This window comes from Mytilus galloprovincialis, chromosome 7 (genome assembly GCF_965363235.1).
Source record: "Mytilus galloprovincialis chromosome 7, xbMytGall1.hap1.1, whole genome shotgun sequence".
Lineage (NCBI taxonomy): Eukaryota > Metazoa > Mollusca > Bivalvia > Mytilida > Mytilidae > Mytilus > Mytilus galloprovincialis.
The window spans coordinates 35,655,131-35,668,146 of record NC_134844.1 but is presented as its reverse complement, the minus strand read 5'-3'; the positions used below and the strand labels follow the sequence as shown (position 1 = coordinate 35,668,146).

At 32.3% G+C, this 13,016-nt stretch overlaps 1 long non-coding RNA gene across 1 annotated transcript in view; it reads left to right on the top strand.

Moving 5' to 3' along the window:
- Window positions 1–12,723, top strand: part of LOC143081656 (uncharacterized) — a 53,213-nt gene extending 40,490 nt beyond the window's left edge. The window contains exons 2-4 of the long non-coding RNA XR_012980009.1: window positions 5,164–5,235; window positions 6,156–6,227; window positions 12,559–12,723. This is a non-coding gene — a long non-coding RNA (uncharacterized LOC143081656). The remainder of the gene's footprint in view (window positions 1–5,163; window positions 5,236–6,155; window positions 6,228–12,558) is intronic.
- The last annotated feature ends 293 nt before the right edge of the window (window positions 12,724–13,016 follow it).

Below are 13,016 nucleotides of genomic sequence, written 5' to 3'. Positions count from 1 at the left end.
ATTGTATTTTATAGTGACGTCATTCTTGGAATGCCACCAGAAGCAGGGATATCCTTCACTGGTTATTTAAATCATTCCCAGAGATCGCGCACTAATTACAAATTGGTATTTGCTAAATCTAAACATAACATTGTTTGCTGTAGATGATTCAAACATCAACATGCAATACTTTAATTTGTAGGTCAGCAACTTTCAAAGTAAACAAAGATGGTGGGTATACATGAGATAGGGGAGAGAAACGATTTTATTGATTTTTTTCTGTAAAAATTCTGTTTTGAGAATCTTCCTCCAATTCAGGAGCACCTCAACTGATGAGTAATTATCCTCTAAAATAAAAGTTAATCATGTGCGTAGCTACGTTTACGTCAAAACGCCCGGACGTACACTTGAATTTTGAAAATAAAACAAATAATCGAAAAGAATAAGGAAAAACTGGTCAAAAGCACACCAGCCTTGTGTTTCTTTTTTTTTTTGGATTGTAATTTTGAATAAAAAGGGACTAAATTTACTCAAATAGATCATTTTATCAATTTGTTTGAATCTTTTGTAAAAGTCTGAATCTACTATGTATTCTACGTATTTTTCTTATATTCAAAGCAATTCACTATCTGGTCAGATTCGTTATGCTGTTTGTATTTTTGTCGAGCCTGTGATTTATGTCCCAAAAGCGAGACAAAGCTGCGTCAATATTTAGGTTCCGAATGTGGATAAAGTCTTTTAAATGACTCCGTGAAATTTTATGAAAGTTGGACAGAAACTGTTTATGATCAAAAGAGTATTTAGAGCAATATAATAATGCAATTATGTCTTTAATTTTCTCGCATTTTAAGGACAAAATGTATTTCTTTCTGCAATTAATAAATGGTCGCAGTTTGGGCTTACATTTTGTTATTTCTCAATTACCATAACTACTTGTCGAACCTTCATCGAATTTTATGAAAATGCCGAAGAAGCTTTTTCTATGACTAATGTCTAAAGCTAAAATTTTGAAAGCATTTGTTTTCGTTCATTTTTCGGTTCTTTTCTGATAGACAGATAGCCGGACTCTTCTTTACGCAATTAATTGTTTTACATGCTCAATTTATAAACCTTCATAGATTGTCGTGAAATATTCCAGATCAAGAAAAAAATATCAAAAGAAAATTTAAGATTTTTTTTAAATCCCTTTAAAGAAATGATAAATTGATTCTCTTTTTGTGGGAAGAAATCCTAAATGTTCCAGAATTTTTTATATTGAACCTCTAAGAAATATTTTTTTTCGTGTTCATTAAAAGGTGTTTTGTCGATTGTATGCTCACCCACGGCACCCTTTAAACTTATTTAAATATATATTTGTTTGGACGTTTTCTCTAAAACAAATGACCATTAGGCTAGCTTCCAGTTTAACACGATGAATAAGTTAACATATTACAAAATTTAACCAAAACAAATAAACCATTTAGATTCAAAAGTACATGTATGTTGCTATCAATGATTTTTTACTGACAGGAATCATTACGGTATCTTATTCTCGACAGCTTTCGGGGGCTTCGTCCCATTCGAACCCACTACCAGCAGGTGCTTTAACATTGAGCGGTTGGCACCCCTAATATCCCTCGCCAAGGTTCGGGCGTACACGTAAAAATTACCCAGCTACGCCACTGTTAATGTATTTAAACACTTAAAATGTGACATTTCATTGACTTCATTGGATTAGTAGTCTTCCATTAAAACTAAATTTTTGTGTACCAACATAATCTTTGTAATGGTAAAAAAAAAAAAATTAAAAATGTTGCATGTTGTAGTTTCAACCTATTTATTCATGAAATTTACAAATATTTCAAATTTAGGATTTGGAAACAAGCTTCACACAGTTTACATCAATCATATTGTTTTGTATTAGTACCTGTTTCCCTGTGATGAGAGTTGTAACTGGGAACTTTATCAATGGAAATTTAAAACTGAATAGATTTTTCAGTCCACACTTTCTTAAGAAAAAAATTAAAAATTCAAGAGTACTGTCACAAAAAATGGAAAATGGCCCTAGCCTGCAGTTCAGTGGTAAACAATCGAAGATTTCAAAAAATATTATTGTTGTTGTGAAATGACAGAATTTAGTTGAATTTTAGATAATTAACTATCAACTTTAATCAAATGTTTAGATTTAGAAGATGCAGATCTCTTCCATTGGTCCAAATTGAATCCTAAACTAGGGAAATGAAATTACATAAACATCAATTGATTTCTATATTGTCAACCTTTCTGCATGTTCCAGCTGTTCTCTTTTATCATTCTTTAAATGAAGACTATCTAAAGATACCCCCCCTTTTCCAAAAAAAAATAATTAAATAGAAACAAGGGCCGTCTTTCCCCTCAGAGCTATTCAGCTCTTTGATTAGTTTGTAATGTCAATAAATTGTTTAGAAAAGGTAGCATTAAAGAGTTAAGTGTTACTATGTATCAGCATTCAGATACTGGTTTGATATCAACCTCCGTAACAAAGATGGGGGTGTGGATTAATACAAGCATAAAAAATACATACAAGTGATTCAAAACATAAATAATAGGGTTTTTCCTGGAAAGCTGTATTATGAAACTAAAATATTATACAGCATAACATTTCATTAGTTTAAATTTATTACTAAATGAGTTGTGAAAACTACTTATTTGAATTATTTTTTAAACACTATATTAATTCAGACCTTAAAATTGGTATTTGCTTTCAATATATACAGAATAATACGTATAAATCAGTTTGCTATGGTGGTAAATGTAACCCATTTCACATGAGCCTGGATTTAAATCTTGTGTTTTTCTCTAATGCAATTTTTAAGATGACTTTATACAACACTAACCTCCGATACGTTCATACTTACCTTGTCTTACAAAAAATGCAAAAACTAGAAAACAACTAAAATGGTGTAAGTAAAAATTAAAAAAATGACAGACTAGATATAGACACAGAAGAAAACAACACTCTCTCTCTGCTCAGTTGAAATTTATTTTTTAACAGTGTCTACATTCGAATTGTACCCATTTTTTGGGAATGACTGTATAACGACTAAATATGACCATGAAAGTTATGAATAAAACATCTTTGAATATTCCAAATTCATTTTAAAAGAATTACAAAATATGCTTTATTCAAGTTTATTTCTAAGTAAACACAAAAACAAAACAAAAGAAAACCAAAAAACCAGAAACGCAAATCTATATTTAAGATATAAAGGTCAAGGTAACTCAGTTCTAGTGAGGACTGTTTAGTTCATTCATTTTTTGAACAAAATAAATATTCACATATAAAATCACAAACAAAGTGTTTTGGAGGCAGAGCAATCATAATTAAATCGCTGATAATGCAATTCGATTTCTTTAATTTCATCTTGATGAATACAATAATCTCTTCACCAACGGCTGTGTAACGTACCAACCGTTCTGTCGAAAAACGGGAAACCTCTGCTAGACGCAACAAGAGCGTGACAAGATCGTAACTGGAACGTGTTACTATCGTAACGGAATCGAAGCAGGATCATAGCAAGGTCGTGAAAACTATGACATATTGAATATTCAAGCCGACCACACCACGATCTCATTCCGATCTTATATGTAAAGATCGTTGTGGGATCTTCATGATCTTGGTGTGTTATATTTAGCGACGTCATTTGGCGACATTCCGGGAAAAGATGTATATTTCGAGTAATTTTAATCCTTGGCTTGAAAACGATCATATGGACTGCTCTTCAAAAGCACATTTGATTTGACACCGTTTCATGAAAAATCACCGATGATTTTTTTTTAGATAAGATAAATATGCAACAACAAAAAATCAGGAAATTTTTGGAAAAAAATTAAATGTTTTCAAAAAATTGTTACACAAATTAAGAGCATGCTTTATCTTTTGAAACGAAAAACAAATGTCTAAGAAACCGAAATTTTATGTTAATTTCTAAGATTTTGACTCCATTTTTATTTTTAATTTGCACAGACAGTTATATTTTTTACTAAATATTTGACTAGACTAAGCGTAAGTGAAAAATTGCTTATATGCAAATTTGCAATTTTTTGTAAAATAAATCACCGTGGGATCAAAATTGTATCGTATGGCCTCAAGTAATTAGCCGAAGTATTCAATGCGTATCTGTCACTTGTAAGAATAATTTAACACAAAACAAAAGTTGCCACAATTTTTTCATTTACTCTCATTCATAGGTTTAGGGGATAAGAGAAAGAAGACTTGCATGTATATATTATCGAACTTACAAAACAAGATAAGTGTTAGACGAATAGTTGTTTCTTTTTTTTAATTAATTAGATAACTGTCCTACATCTTTTTTTTTGTTCCAGGTCAATAACTTTTTTTTTATATTGATTCCTAATTTATAGAATCAATGCTGACAAAAGGTTCTGACAACTTTACAGACGCCATCGCGAGTTGATTGACCACCATTTACCAAGTATTTGTTCTACCTGTCGTCAACTCTTTTGTGTCCTCTTTTTATCAAAGATTGTGACTTACTACCGAATGTGTCCTGACATGAAAAACAAGAAAAAACGATTACAGTCATTGCTTAATTATACATGTTATGATAAATATAATTCCTGACTATAAAACTCCCATTTTCTAAATATAGCAGAACAACGTGAAAACAGATTAACAATAGTATATATTTATTTACATCTGACATATAATGTTGGACACTATGTCGCATCTGAAATTGGGGGGAGAATTATTTCCACAGAAAAAGAAATTACGAATAAGTGCATGCCAATTATAAAAAAAAAAACTATCCCCATTAAACATTTCGACAATTTAATCACAAAATCGATTAAGTTTTTGTGGTTTTTTTTTAACAGGTAAATACCACCTAAAGTCAAATCATTACCATCTTTTGTTGTTTTTTTCCCGATTCGTTTAATTCTGTCGGTCCTGTTTCAATGTCAGTTGTTTGATATAAATAAAGGGTAAGTGTCAAACTGCAAACATAGATAAAGACTGTTTTAAAATCAGAGTTGACTTCCTTCATTGTTGAGAATCATGAATTATCACAAAACATGTACTTCCATTATGGAATATTTATAAAATTTACCTACAAAGTCTAAAATGAAGAGTTTGATACACGCTTTAGGAAAACAACATAATAAACAATCATATTATATTGAAACATTATCATTCTTTCTTTTCAGACGTTTGAACAGCAATCAAATTACTACAATACAAAATGGAGCGTTTAAAAACTTACCAGCGCTCTATTCTATGTAAGTATAAATTTGTACAAAACTTAATTCATAAGCGGAATAAAAAATAAAAAAACCACATCTAGAAACATTCATTAGCAGAGTATGTTGATTGAATGTTTACCGTGAAGCTTGCGATATTGAAACCCTCCTGATATGATAGCACGTACATTGTATAATTATGTTAAAAAGATATTTGTAGAACATGCATTTAGACCGTTAAAATATTTTCATGCATTTTGGCCGTTATACTAACAACACCGTTTTCATGACTTTTGTCTGTTAACACAATGTCACCAGTGCTTTCATACCTCCTGGCAGCATATAAACATGATAAATGTTACGACCGAAAGAAGATTCAAGCGAACATTTGGAAACGTGCAGTAGAAAAAAAAGTATTTCAGTTTAAAAAAAAAATGACTCTTATAAATACAATCAATTGGCAAACGATCTCATAAAATATGAAAAAATAAAGGGTGGCAGGTAGGTGAAACTTACAGAAATGAAGAGATAGATAAAAAAGGAACAAATTGATACCCGATTTATATAATTCCAAGGCCGTTATTCGGCACTAGAGGCGACGAAGCAGCGCATCTATTTTGGATGGGCAAATATCCACTTTTTGATATGGGACGAGCTCTGACGTTCCACGGCCCCAGCTTGTCTGGCAAAACAGCCATTGGACGTCAGAGTAATCTCGGACTACTGTTCTAGTGACAAACGAACAACACCATAGTTCTTCAATCAAAAGAAAACTCTGATCCACGCCTAGATAGAATGAATGTTGATTGTTGCTTATTTTAGACAATATATGATATCAGCACGATAACCGGAAAAGAGTCTTAATTGAGCAGTTTTGTACCCTCACCTTCAACCAATATCTAGGAAAAAATAGTATCATAAATCTTATAAATCTATGCATAACTGTTAATTCTTTTCAGAGTTTTGGCAAGCAATAAAATTACAACATTACAAACAGGGGCGTTTGGATACCTGCCATCGCTCTATACTTTGTATGTATAAAATTTTATACAATCTGTTATTAAGAAGCAGAATAAGCACATACATTTAGGGTCATTTAGGGTTGATTTATGTTGCCTGTTAATCATATTTTGAATGAACATCGACTGAAATGTAGACACTGCATATTCATGGAAAAGTGTTAGAATGGTCATTTTTTATGACATATGAATAAATGTTGTAATAAATTAACAGACATGGACAGGAGGAAGGACAACTATTTAATCATTATAGTATGAAATTCAAAACAGTGTAGCTGTGGCCATTGATTGACCCATCAAAATCATTCATTGACTGGGACAATTTACGTGAACGTTTGTCTGTAACAACCACTGTTCATGACGTACCTACGATAGACATTTAAACTGTGGGGTCAACAAAGGTTTCTTAACGCCTTTAATTATAAAATAATTCGAAAAATTAATCAGGAATAACCTTGGTGTTTTGATTTATATAATTGATATAAATCAAAATATCGTGTTATTTCTGATTAATTTTTCGAATTACTTTATTTAGGTGTTGAGAACCTTTGGTGACCCCATAGTTTAAGTGTCTTTAAAAAGTACATAGTGAGCATTGGTCGTTACATACAAACGTTCACCTAAATTGTCCCAGTCAATGAATGATTTTGATGTGTCAATCAATGGCCACAGCTACACTGTTTTGAATTTCATACTACATTCAATGTCTAACTCACAAAATAGTACAGAATGGTCTTGAGTTGTATTATATAGGTTCAAACGTTGTGTATCAATATATTTTCTATACAGTTCTCTCTTTATTTGTCTGTGTTTATTAATGATCCTTTTGATCGTATGACTCGTGACATGACACGTTATTTGTGCATATATATATCTATCGGATTTTTTTGCTTTGGTCGTTTTTTGATGCAGATGTATCCAGGTAACGACTCGGAGACACATTCCGACTGGCCACGTTATTACCGGTGACCTCACCATTGTTAATAACACTTCTCTACGATATGTGTTATCAAAAGGTCCGAAATATTGTGAGCCTAAATCCATCAATTGGAAATACAACTTTAAAATTTTGATGGATTCAGTCGAAAATTGTGCCAGGCAATGGGATAATCGCGAGAAGGAAGACGTAGACACTCTTTCAGAATGGATTAAGGCAGTGAGGTCGTTGATACAAATCAGATATAAGAAACTGAATGGGTCTATCAATGCCCATGCTACGTCAATCTTTAAAGACCCAAATGTTGCAAAACATTTAACCTACCACCATGACAAATATGTTGTTGTCAAAAGCCCCAAACAACTTCGCTTTTGTTTGTAAAACTCATTACACTAACTGCTTGATAAACGAATTAGGTATTGACAATTCGCTTGGAAACTCAAAATATAAATCTGCCTGCTGGATCCCGACTATTGTAAAGTAAACTAATTATATATCTTTGGATTGCTCATTTAATTTTATCAAAACAACAGAACTGTAAAAACTGTCGTACAAATGGGAGGTAAAGCTAACTATCAAACCAGGTTCACCCCACCATTATCGGAACTGTACAAAGTCAGGAACATGACAGTTGTTTCCAATTCGTTCCGAAGATTTCTTTTTATCAGTTTAATCTGTTACATTTAATATAACCTTGGAGTTGATTGTGTTTGTTCATATTTTTTGAAACGCACAGATAGTTTGTTTGATAACTTTTCTTTTCAGAAAAATTGCAGTAAGAAATTAAAAGCTAGTACTATATTTTCCCTAATCCTTTTTTTTTTTTTTGAGAACTCCTACCAATATTTTACAACTATGAGCATTCAAATTATTGAAAATACCACCACATGTTTTTTTGAATAATACGCAATTGAGATCATGTAGCTCCAATCATCAAAATACAAAAAGTAAAAAATCGCAAAAACAACACGGAGCCTAGTAGGCTCACACCGAACATCAAGCTATAAAGAGCCCAACATTGCTCACACATTGTCGTCAATGCTGAAGAATTATATACGAATGTCATACACGTAAGAGATTTAGCTAGCTTTAAAGCACGGTCTAATCCACCATTTTCTACATGAGGAAATGCCTGTTCGAAATCAGATATCATACCAACGGACTTCACTATCTTTGATGCTTCACTAAACTGAAGTTAATTGAAAAAAGTCGTCAAAGCATTAGGACAAGAACAAACAAACCACAATTGATATTGATATTGAAAGTTTATCTGTATCAAAGTCATACATAACAGTCAATTCTATCATGACGTGCTTCTTTCGCTTTGTAAACAACACTGTGATAAAATTCTCGATATATCTATACTTAGCACAGACGCAGAGATACACATCATAATGGATGTTACAATGAATCTCCAATGTAAATCCCCATGTATTAGAACCTATTTGCAATCACTTTGCCGAATTTATTGTTATAAAAATTGCTTTTAAAATAAGACTAAAAACTTTTATTCTTATTTGGAGGCATAATAAAAAGAATTAATGATCAAGAGTACGGAGAAATCAACCAAATCAAAATAAAATAAAATTCTGCAAAAGTCTATTAATATATCTTTATTGTCAGACCACCAATTCATCCATGTTAGAACATATGTAAGAGTAGTCCCTCTATGACAATAAAAAAATACTTTTGATGTCATTGTTTACTTCAACTAAATGAAACCTTTAGTGAAAGAGAAATATCATTTTACATTAATACCATGATACGCCCTTTCATGCCAAAATTGTTTGTCGTTAATAGTTGGGTTGCCTTCTATTATCGTTTTGACATTTGTTGATATTTGGGTAACATAAATATGATTACATAGGATCATACTTAAAAAGTATGTTCATATAAAAAAGGAAGATGTGATATGATTGCCAATGAGACAACTATTAACAAGAGACCAAAATGACACAGAAATTAACAACCATGGGTCATCTTACGACCCTCAACAATGAGCAAAGCCCATACCGCACAGTCAGCTATAAAAGGCCCCGAAATGAAAATATTAAACAATTCAAACGAGAAAACTAACGGCCTAAGTTATGTACAAACAATGAACGAAAAACAAATATGTAACGCATAAACAAACGACAACCACTGAATTACAGGCTCATGACTTGGGACAGACACATACATAGAGAATGTGGAGGGGTTGAACATGTTAGCGTACACGTGAATAGAAAAAGAAATGAACGATAATTGTTTTTTCAACAAAAACGACTTGGGAAAAGATAGCTCTTTCTTTATTTAACTACTAGAATATGCAAGCATTTAACGCCTTACATGTCTAAAATGCAAACACAAATTGTGTTTGTTCTCATTGAGTTCTGTTAGTAGTTCATTATCTACCCTGTCAGTTTTTCATATCTCGGTATGTTCGACACCGCTATATAAAAGGATTGCTAGTTTTTTCGGACAAATATCACCGGTTTTTTTATTCGGGTGTTACTAAAAGTAATGATATAACGGAGGATGCTTTTAGTGACGATTTACTTGTATTTTGTCATCTGCCTTCTTCTTTGTGTGTATGTACTAATGTTCAAATATATAATACTAAAGTAACGAGGTCAAATTTTGAGGTTAAAAACGACAAATCAAAGAATAGAAATTTATATTTAACTTAAATAAAATAATGGTGTCAATAAAATTTGACCATTCCAGACCCTTTTGTGTTCCACATAATTGATATAAAAATACAGATCCTAGTGTTGACAGTGGGTTACTTGCCAATATTTTTTTTATACCCCTTCCAAATTTATTTCTCCATGTTTTATGCCTCAAATGGCAAGTAGGGAGGTGAAATTACACTGTAAAAAAATTGGGTCCAGAATTATAAAGGAAAGTAGTGATTTGGTCCAGTTGAAAAAGGTTAAAAACTAGCACTTCGGAAGTTGTCAAAAGATTCCAAGACGCCCTAAACATAAAATTGTCCATATTTTGAGTTAGAGCCGATTAAGTTTTCTATAATTTTGATATAATTTGTCCCAAAAGTAGTACAACACACTGTAATAATTTCATTCAGAAAGCCAGGTGGGATTTTTTTAATTTTCATTTATGTTCTAAAAGAAATGCACTACGAAATAATTGTGGTCTCGGACCATATTACCAATAATCAACAAGTTCAGGGTCGAATCCGATACCGATACCAATAGTTCATGTTATCATATAATTTATATAATGACTAAATAATAGCCAAAGATAAATCTTACGAAGCGATGGATCATATAAAAATGATACAGTACAATACACAATATAATATATAAAAAGTTGAAAAGGGTACAACATCACCAAAAAATAACAAATATTCAATATTTCGGATAACAGATCTCCCACATCAGTACGAATATTATGTAAAATGTGTCTATTGTGATTATAAAATTATAACTATCTTAAAATTTACACAATAAAACATTTAACCCGAACATCATAGAGACGTTTGTACAATTCTATCTTATTTTTTTGTAAACATGACTAGGTTACATAGCTATTGACAGCAGAGACTGTAAAGATATGCTTAAAATAAAAATAGTAATGCGCGATATGAACTGGAACAATTCTAAAATTTAAAAGGTGACGACAGTTACGATGTAACAACAACGACTGCGTGGAATTACATTCCCAATAAACAACACTGACCGATCTAAGCTTGAATAATATTTCCAATTTGACAGCGGTAGAGTAATTATAACCAAGGTTGCGTATTTAAACATCCCAAATAAATAGTAGTTTGATAATGATTAGAAAAAAAGAATAGGAAATTTTGACTCAGCTGAAATAATTGAACGTGGTTGACTTCTTGTAGATCCCTCTCAAATGAATAGAACCCTGTAATTTAAACTCTTATAATTCAAACATTTCTTAAACCTGTAAGAGTCCAGAACTAAAGACAAATTTACTGGAAACAAGTGAAGGTAGGTCTCCGAAAAGCTAAGACAGAAGATTTGGGAAAGATCTTATATAAGTTTGGGTGCTTGGCAATAATTTACCAATTGGCACGGATCAAACGGGAAGGTTAGTAAAGGCGGGATTGTATGTTTAAACAAATGGAACTATTTTGCTGCTCCTCTTATGTTTGTACTGTAATAGGTCATTGCGGCTGTTATTGTTAGCACGCGCAAACCCCTTATCTATGTCCCATTTCTTATAACCTCGTTTGTAAAAAAATCCGCGAAGTTCCTGTAACTGTTTATTGACAGCCTCCTCAGAGGAGAAAACCCGCTTTACTCTGAGAGCTTGACTGTACGGGATACTTTTTGAACAGTGTTTACATGGGGATGGCAGCTTTGTGGAGAAAGGGACTGATATTTATCTGTAGGGTAACAGTAGAATTCTCTTGATATGATACCGTCCTGTATAGATGTAGCTGTGTCTGAGAAAAATATTTTAGAGTCGGAAATTTCATAAATAGATTTAATTGACTGGTGGGCGTTGTTTGCATGTCTGATAAAACCATCCAATTTTTGTTTAGATTCAATCCATTTCATGTCAACATCATCGATGAAACGGAACCAGGCAGAGGTTTGGATAAAGATGTTGAAATGATTTGTTTTTCTAATTTGTCCATGAAAATATTGACATTAGACGTTGCCGTTTTCATCCCTATCGCTGTTTTATGCCCCACCTACGATAGTAGAGGTGCATTATTTTTTCTGGTCTGGGCGTCCGTCTGTCCCGATTCAGGTTAAAGTTTTTGGTCAAGGCCTTTGTTAGTCTTGTATTATTTTAATTTTAGTTTCTTGTGTACAATTTGGAAATTAGTATGGCGTTCATTATCACTGAACTAGTATATATTTGTTTAGGGGCCAGCTGAAGAACGCCTCCGGGTGCGGGAATTTTTCGCTACATTGAAGACCTGTTGGTGACCTTCTGCTGTTGTTTATTTCTATGGTCGGGTTGTTGTCTCTTTGGCACATTCCCCCTTTCCATTCTCAATTTTATTTGATGAAGTTGAAGTCACATCAACTTGAAACTTAGTACACATGTTCCCTATGATATGATCTTTCTAATTTTAGGTTTTGACCCCAATTTCACGGTCCACTGAACATGCAAAATGATATTGTGAGTGGGGCATCTGTGTACTATGGACACATTCTTGTTTATATATAAGTATAAATATTTGCTCAACGGTACTAATACAAGATGTTAATATACGAAGTTAATGTTATAAAATCATGTTGACAAATATCTCGGCTTAACAAATAGCCTTCGTCAGTGTCAATTACATGTTAAAATTATATGAAATTATTATATATAACTATGATAAGACAAAGGTATATATCGTCAATGTCAACAAACTTTATAATGTAAAGAACACTTCAATAAGTTCTATAAAGTACATATAATACCATTCTTTCGTTTCAGATATATGGGAAATAATCAAATAACGACAATACAACAAGGATCTTTCAAAGAGCTACCAGCGCTAAATTATATGTATGTATATCGTTTAACAATATTCAATTCCAAGAACAATTAAAACAAGTAGAGACACTCAGCGTCAGAGTGTGTGCTTTATCATGAATGAACAAAAACCCTATTGCATCAAAACCCACCAATGATACCCGGCTTATACATTCATGTATTTATTTTAGAAATTTCTGTTGTGGTTTTGGTTGGATAATGTGTTATGTCTCGTCGTTTGTTGTCTAAATAATTATTAAAAAAAAATTTCAATACCGCCATTGTCATGACAATTGTTTGGACTGGTATTTTGAAAATAATTGTATGAAGTTCAAGATCACTTGTTATGTGTTGTCTGTAGTTGACGGAAGATGTTCGTTGTTTTCCTGTGGTTTTTATGTTGTGTTGACTATTATACT